The 8,944-nt window shown below is 35.5% G+C and overlaps 1 long non-coding RNA gene across 1 annotated transcript; it reads left to right on the top strand.

The window, feature by feature from the left end:
- The first annotated feature begins 3,291 nt into the window (after window positions 1–3,291).
- On the top strand, window positions 3,292–4,981 carry LOC114399484. The gene is made up of 5 exons (XR_003663743.1): window positions 3,292–3,554; window positions 4,087–4,163; window positions 4,284–4,323; window positions 4,634–4,770; window positions 4,922–4,981. It is a non-coding gene; the product is annotated as an uncharacterized LOC114399484 (long non-coding RNA).
- Window positions 4,982–8,944: the final 3,963 nt, after the last annotated feature.

Here is an 8,944-nt window from a genome sequence, read left to right on the forward strand (position 1 = left end):
TTTTTAGTCTCTAATCTTTTTAGGATTTCTATTTGTAATACCTGTACTTTTTCTTACTAGTCAATGTTCCTTAATTTTTTATTAGGGACTAGAATAAAAATCCTAAAAATTTTAGTGATTAAAAATATAATATGTGCCCATTTTGTCCTATTCGACGAAAACGTTAGAAAAACCAAAAAGGGGGTCTGTGAATTTTGAAAAGAAGGGTTCGGGAGTTGTTTTTGCACGGGGAAGGTATACATGCCCGTCACAATGGACGACAGCCTTTAATCGAGTGTACATAATGTAACTTCAAAATTATGTTTTTTTCTTTTTTATGTTTCTTTATTTTTTTTGGGTTGACAAGGGTGTTGCCCTTGCTCCTACGTATCCTCAGGTGCGATGAGGAATTCAGACCTGTTCTTTAAGTCCGAATGTTTTGTGTGTTAAGTTGGTTTTATGTTTTTTGAAAGATTCATTTTAATTGTGAACAAAAAGGTCGTTTAAAGCGTTGGACCTTGAAATGATGTTTTAACTTTTGAAAAGAGGAGAGAACCGCTAAGGAGTTGGACCTTGAAATGATCTCAAGTGATATTTGATAAAAAGTAGTTAGTTATGAGTTGATTTTATCTTGGTTTCGTTTGTTAACTTCCAACCTCTTTAAAGATAACTTTACAAAATTAGTGATCAGTTAAGATTGAACTTTACAAAGAAAATGAGATCACCGATGATAGATGGAGGAAATGAATATGCACAAAACACAAGGGGGACCCATAAGGGTGCATAGATCACATTCAAATATCAAAAACAAAACTAATCGACGGCCACACGAAGAACACTGAACAAGGAACAATGTAGGGGTCGATCACGGTCGTGATTCAATAGCGCCTCGGCTTCATTTTCTCTTCTTTCTTCTTCTTCTCTCTCAATTCTCTCAATATCCTTCAATGCTGAACCTTGGAACCCTTTACTCAGCCCCCTTCACGCCTATTTATATCCAAAAATGGCATTTGGTGGACCTGCAGCTCACCCAGGCAAGCTGAGACTTAGCCATGAAGCAATTGGCTCACCTAGGCGAGCCAGAGACTGGTGTCGAACAACACAGTTTGGCTAGCGAGAATCAATGAATGACAGTCCCCTGACGAAATTAGGGTATAACACTTCAGATGAACATTTCTCTCCTATTTATGAGAGTTATGGGCAAAAGGCTTAAGATGGGTTCTATTTGGCTGACGGGTATTTGTTCAAAGAGGGAAAGCTTTGCATATCCCAAGGATCCATCAGGAAATTATTTGTGAAATAGAGCCATGAGGGTGGCCTCATGGGCCATTTTGGGATAGACAAGACCCTTGTCTTACTGAAAGAAAACTTTTATTGGCCCCATATGAAGAAAGATGTCCATAAGCATTCACTACAAGAAAAATGACCTAAGCCTACGGACGCCTTTTTCCTACAGACATTAATTAGTGTAGGTAAATCTCAAAAATACTTCTACCTACAAGTGACTAATGTAGGTAAAACTCAACCATTTGTACCAACCATTATTTGGTGTAAGTAAATTCATTAAAACTGAAAAAAGACTTCTACCTACAATTACATTGTGTAGGTAAAACTTCAAAAAAATTGTGCCTATGGTTGATTAGTGTAGGTAAAACTCAAAAGGATTACTACCTACAAAAGCACAGTGTAGGCAAAATTCTAAAAAACTTATACCTATAACTACGTGATGTAGATAAAACTTCATAAAACATGTGCCTATAATTGGTTGATGTAGGTATACCCTCAAAAGTCTTATACCTACAATTGTTGGCGTAGGTAAAACTCTTTAAGACTGTTTAAATTTGAATATTAATCTCTTATTTTTTTTAGTAAATACTCAATCTCAAAAAATAACCATTCAATTTAAATTAATTTTTAGTTAATAATTGTTCAAAATTTTAAAGATAAAATATATTAATTAGTAATATTAAATTTTAATTTAGATTATACATTTTATGGATTAATTTAGATTAACATTATATTTTATGGCAATTTCTTGTTAGTTTCAACAATGATATTCATTTTATCTTGAAATCAAACTCCAAAATGGCCACAAGCATTTGGATTAACATTATTTTCTTACAAAGTAATAAAATTAAAAAATATATATTTAATATTTTTTCATTTAATAATAAGATTATTAGTAATATATTACAGGAGATTTATTCAAACATAAATATGCAAGGTTATTATTAGGAATTGGAATTTGTGTCCCCTGAGAATGTCTCCTAGTGTATCCAATTGATTGATGAGGTCCGGCTGCTTCCTGAAGACCATAAAGCGAAAGTAGAAAAAGCTGGAGGTAGACTTCATACTAATAATAATTAAAAAATGATTAAAAAGAAATAAGAGAAAATCACGTGAGATTGAAAAATAGAGTAGGAAATTAATTTAAATTAGAAAAAAGATGAGGAAATCAAGAAAGACATATAAGAAAGAAGAAGAGAAATCTGATAAAAAGAAAATTTTCAAAACGAAAAGGTGTAATTCACCTTTTATACATAAAACTATCAATTAAAATATCATATTTCACACAAAATTACAAATTTATTTTAAAAAAATTATCGATCTATGAAACTTTAATCTCACTTGCCATAAAATCTTTCACATTTACTCACATTTTCTGATTTGCTTGCTACCTTTGAACCTTTAAAATCATTTTGCATTCCGAATTTGTCACAAGCCTCTAATTATTTAAATAAAAAATTCTAAGATATTTTCATAAAAAAAGAAGAAGAAGAATTGAACAAGAGAATTAATGAAGAACTAGAAACGCTCCATGAAAGCTAAGGAAAAGGACAGACATACAATTTAAGTGGAACTGAAAATACGAAATTTAAAAAGCAAGAAAATTTTCTTGTTTGTGCGGTGACACAAAGCAAGTAAAGAACGTAACCATGCTTTAGCATAGTAATAGTAATCAGTCACACTTTGGACATGAGGAAGTAAGAGTAGAAGGTGACGACATGACCCTTAACGCCTACGTCAGGGTTAGTATCGTTGGTCCAACAATTGCGGTCGTTAAGTGATATATCATATGTTTCATGTTACATAATACTCCATATAATTAAGACATGCAGCATCTGATTACCTTTGGATTCGCCAACGAAGCAACTCCGGCGTCCTCCACCTCTGGCTCTGGGGAAACAAGGTTCCTCACCTCAATCGCTGCGTCATATGACATATTTTAAACAATTCTGTTTCAATAGGATAGGAGGCAGATAGCTATTTCGTTCAAAATAGAACCATGGTAATGTGAGACATATGACCATATGTTCTTGGTAATGTGGCTATCTGCATGTGCATGAATAGCTCAAGAGTGAATCAGAACCATGGTCATGTGAGTTCAAGTGCTTGGTTCTTTGACATGGATATCCTTATTTTATATGATTTTGATATTTCATATTTGCATATGATTATATTTATAGTTTCTAGCAATTTGTTCATTTCAGCTTAATTCATATATTGCTGATTTGCAGGGTGTAAAATGTGGTATTTATGGTGCCAATTCTGCAGAATGGATTATGAGCATGCAGGTACATTTTATTTTTGAATTTGCTTCCCTTGTTTTCTGGTGAGTTTTTTCCATCTTGATTTTTCTGCTCACTCTATATGTTGGAGGTTTCTATTGTATTATTTAGATGTTGATATGTTGATTTTTGTTTCTTTTTTGCGCTGAGTATCTATTGTTATTTCTATTTCTACTGTATTGTTTCTTTGGTAGTTGGATTTTTGTAGTCCTTATTGAGCTTAATGGAGAATAAGGCATTTCTAGATTGAAGCTTTGTTTCTTATATTGAATATCTACTCTTTGCAGAGAGTTCCACTTATTTACGAACAAAGTCCTTTTAAAATAATGCAAGTAAAGAACTTACACTGAGACTTGTCCGGTACCTAAAATTGTGATATATAACTTTTCTAACAATGATATGTTTTTTGAAGTTTACTGCATGCAGTAAATTCAAATGGTGCATGGTACTGGGAGAATATCTCATTGTACAAATATTCATTTTTCAAATTAAACTTATAATTTTCAGTTGCTTTGACACTCTCATTCATATGACACAGGTGTTGGGGCTATAGAGTTTATTATATGCCATTCAGAGGTCTCAATTGCACTTGCAGAAGAGAAGAAGATACCTGAGGTTCTCCTATCTAAACCCTCTGTTTTATAGCAGTTTAATTGTTAGGAAGGATTTTAGAGTTGTGTACAATCTTTTGTAAACAGTTAGTCTCACCCAAATATTTGTTTTGAAACTTTTCAGCTATTCAAGACATTTCCAAATGCAACAAAGTATCTCAAGAGTAAGTTTTGTTGATTCTCTCCTTTCTTTCCTAAAATGCTTGTGCTTTAGAAAGAAGCATTCATTTTTATGTCTTTGTTACAGCAATTAATGAATATAACTTTTTTGTGCAATGGAAATGAAAATATAAGGATATCTTTTAAATGGAAACTTGGGGATTGTTTGGTTTGACCAATTTATACAGAATCATATACATTGGAATTTATTTTTCTGAGGTTAATTTCAGTCATGACCTCAAGGAATTAATTATGTCTTTTGCTTTGAATATTTTGTGTTTCCCATTCCTAATTCAATTTTTAATACTGCCACAGGATCAAACTCAGAGCTTTGAACTTCCTATTAAGAAAAGGATGTATACATATCATACCTTCCACTCGCACATACTTTTTTTAGGACCATTGAGGAGATATTCATATGGCATGGTGCTTCAATTGGTTTCTGGCGTGGGGTAAGTATATGTAGTATATGTATATCTGTCATTATGAAATGAACATTTGGTGTAATAATTAAACTTTGGATTTGTTTGATCCCCCCCCCCCCCCACACAAAAGTTGAACTTCGGATTTGGAATATGACCATCATTTACTCAATGGCTGTAGGATGTCAAATTGTTAATTGATGATGTTGGGGAACTAAAACCAACTATTTTCTGTGTTGTTCCCCATGTGCTTGATAGAGTGTACTCAGGTAAACTCTTGAAAATTCTCATGATTGATGACAGTTTGATGATCTTTCCATAATCATATAATCTTGATGGTAAAATTATTATTTCAATAGGACAAAACTACTCTGCAAATTATTTCTTGATCATTGGAGTAGCATTTTTCTTACTTTTCTTTTTCATTTTTCTTCCTTCCCCTTCCCAATTGGGAAAAAAATGCATTGACTCTCAACCCCTATCTGATACACAGGTTTGACACAGAAGATTTCTTCTGGGGGCCTCTTGAGGAAGACATTAAAGAAAGACAGTAGAATCTCCTTTTATGTTTATTATTATTTTCAAAACTCAAAAAGAAAGACAGATTTGAACTGTAATTATGTATGTATGAACATGCGCACACAATAGAATCTCCTTTTATGTTTATGTAGTCTAATTTTGGATTTTGAATGCTAATTATATGGGTCTAAAATTGTTCTTGATTAATTTGATTAGGGAAATGGCGATTAGCTAATACTTCTATATTTAGATTTATTTCTTATAAATATAAATCAATAAAATTAAGAGCACAACTATAAAATTATGTCTAACTGAAATATATGTGGAAGTTATTCTGATGTCTTGTCACTCTAACTTTGTGTATATATGCAAAAGATATTGTAGACATCTTTATGGTCCTTGTACTAGATTAGGGTCTTGATGTCTTGTCACTCTAATAGTGGAGGGTCAGCTCTAGCCAAGGCCAAGGTAATTATGAACTTGGCAAAGCTAGTTGGAGTTGGAGCTGGAAGGATCGTTGGATTGCTGCACTGCCCACATTCAATTATGTATGTTATAAGCTCTCTCTAAGATCTAAACATTTACCTACAGTTGAAGATGATAGGTACATGTTAAAGACTTTTACCTACAGTTAGGAGATGTAAGTAGAAGTTAATGACTTTTACCTACACACTATACATAGTAGGTAAAACCTATAGTGACAGACAATTAGCTGTCATTTTACGCCCCCTCAAAGTTGACAGAAGAAACGTCTGTAGGACAAAGTTTATTATACATTTACCTACGGCTTTTTAACTTATAGTGACAGTTTTTGTCTGTAGGTATAGGTCATTTTTATTGTAGTGTTGCACTAGGTGTGTGGCTTGTTTACAAGCCTAGTCTAGGGTGATACCTCATAGGCTATACACACCCTTACTCATCCCATTTGCACCCTCGGTAGACATTAGTATGGACTTTGTTCTTGGGCTTCCTTGAACCCAAAGACGTGTAGACTCTATCTTTGTGGTGGTGGATAGGTTTAGCAAGATGGCACACTTTATACCATGGCATAAGGTAGATGATGTTTCTCACATCTCAAAACTCTTCTTTGGGGAAATTATGAGACTCCATGGTTTGCGTAGGATTATTGTGTCAAATAGAGATGCTAAGTTCCTTAGCCTTTTCTGGAAAACCTTATGGGCTAAGCAAGGAACTAAGCTTCTTTTCTCTTCCACTTGTCATCCATAAATTGATGGGCAAACAAAGGTAGTGAATGGGTCTCTATCCACCCTTTTAAGGGCTTTTCTGAACGGAACCCATAAGTCTTAGGATTAGTATCTTCCTCATGTAGAATTTTCCTATAACAGGGGGATTCATAGAACCACCAAGCAATCCCCTTTTGAGGTTATCTATGGGTTCAATCCACTAACACCCTAAGACCTAATTCCCCTCCCACTTGACACTTCTTTTATACATAAAGAAGGGGAATCAAGGTTAGAGTTTGTAAAGAAGTTGCATTAGAGGGTTAGGAACCAACCAAAGGTGTATGCTACTAAAGGAAATAGAGGAAGAAATGAGCTAGTTCTTAATGAAGGGGACTGGGTTTGGCTCCATCTTAGGAAGGATAAATTCCCTACTAAGAGGAAATCCAAGCTTAGTCCTAGAGGATGGACCTTTTCAAGTCTTGCAGAGGATCAATAAAATGCCTATAGGTTGGACCTCCGAGAAGAGTATGGAGTCAGCACCACTTTTAACATTTCTGATTTAATTCCTTTTGCAGGTGGAGCCGATACTGAGTAGGAGGAACCAACAGATTTGAGGTCAAATCCCCTTCAAGGGGGAGGGGATGATACAATCCTCCCTAGGAAGGGATCAGTCACCAGAGCCATGAGCAAAAGACTCCAAGAGGATTGGGCTAGAGCTGCTAAAGAAGGTCCTAGGGTTCTCATGAACCTTAGGATAGATTTCTGAGCCCATGGGCCAAGGTTGGGTCCACTTTTCTTTGTAAATATTAGAATAGGTTTTCCTACTTTTAGGCCTTGTATTTTGGCCATTTTAGGTTTGTAAGGAACCCTACAAATTAAGGGTACAAGTTAAGGGTACCCTAGTAGTATAAGGTTTTAGCCTTGTATTTCGGGGCATTTTGAGTAGTCTTTGTAGTAGGGACTTTAATTTTTGTATTTTCATGTATTTTGGCATGGGGTGAGCTTAGCTATTGGAGAGGTGTGAGTAGCCCCCCTCTAGCTTCTCAAGGAAGCTTTCTTCCTTACTTCCCAAGGAAGCAACCTTCCTCGCTTCTCAAGGAAGCTTCCCATGTGCTAGGCTATAAATAGAAACATGTGTAACACTTGTCATAACTTTGATGATTGAGAAACTTGTGAGACACACCTCAAAGTTCAACTTCTCTCCCTAATCTCCTTCAATTCCCATGCCCCCCCCCCCCACCCTCTATGATGCAATCCTACCCCCTAAGGGCATTGAATAGAAGACTCAAAGATGATTGGGCTAGAGATGCAAGAGAAGGCCCTAGGGTTCTCATGAGCCTTAGGGTAGATTTCGGGTCCATGTCATGGGCTAAGTATGAGCCCACTAATCTTTGTACATATTAGATTAAGGTTTCATTATTTTTGGCCTTGTATTTAGGGCTCCATATTATAGGTACGGTACCCTAGAAATATAGGATTTTTCAGCCCTTGTATTTTAGGGCATCTAGACTAGTTTTTGTATTAGGAGTATTTTTGTAATTTTCACATGCATTAAGTGAATATTTGATGTGTGTGTTAGGAAATAAATTTAATTGAATTGGGAGAAGCTCAATCCTATTAAATTTTAGAGGGGGAGGTGAGCATTTGCTTGCTACTCCCCATTGCCACATCATATAGTCTCACTTTGTGCATGTCCTTCATGCTTTACATGCCTCATAACATCTAAGCACACTTAGTGGAGAATCCTAAACTTGATCTTGGATCAGTGGACTGAACCATAGCTGAAATTCACTAATCATAATTAGTGAAATTTTGGCTCCAAAATTTGGCTCCACAAATTCAATTTCAAATTCAAATTGAAATTTGAGTAGCAAGTAAATGCTCACCCCCCCCCCCTATGAAATTTACAAAACTACCCCTAATACAAAAACTAGTCTAGGTGCCCTAAAATACAAGGACTGAAAAATCCTACATTTCCAGGGTACCCTACCTATATTATGGAGCCCTAAATGCAAGGGCCAAAAATAATGAAACCTTAATCTAATATACAAAGATAAGTGAGTTCATACTTAGCCCATGTCATGGGCCTGAAATCTACCTTAAGGCTCATGAGAACCGTATGGCCTTCTCTTGCATCTCTGGCCCAATCTTCTTGGAGTCTTCTATCCAATGCCCTTAGGGGGTAGGATTGCATCACTCTATCTTTCTCATTCTTTTCCTTCATTGAAGCTTCCTCTGTAAGCTTCTTATCCAAGGCACTCTTTTGGTGGTGAAGCTTCTCCTTCCATGGCTTATCCTCTAGTAGATGGCGCCTCCTCTCACCTCTTATCCTTTATCTTTCCCTGCAACTCCATGGTTGAAAATAACCATTGAAGGACCTTATTGAAGCTCAAAGACCCAACCTCCATAGAAGCTTCACAAGAAAGCTTCCATCAATATTATACTTAGACTATCCTAAAAAATGATAGCTTTTTCAATTGGAAACCCAAGATTGCTAACCA

Source organism: Glycine soja, chromosome 19, assembly GCF_004193775.1.
Source record: "Glycine soja cultivar W05 chromosome 19, ASM419377v2, whole genome shotgun sequence".
In the NCBI taxonomy this organism is placed as follows: Eukaryota; Viridiplantae; Streptophyta; class Magnoliopsida; order Fabales; family Fabaceae; genus Glycine; species Glycine soja.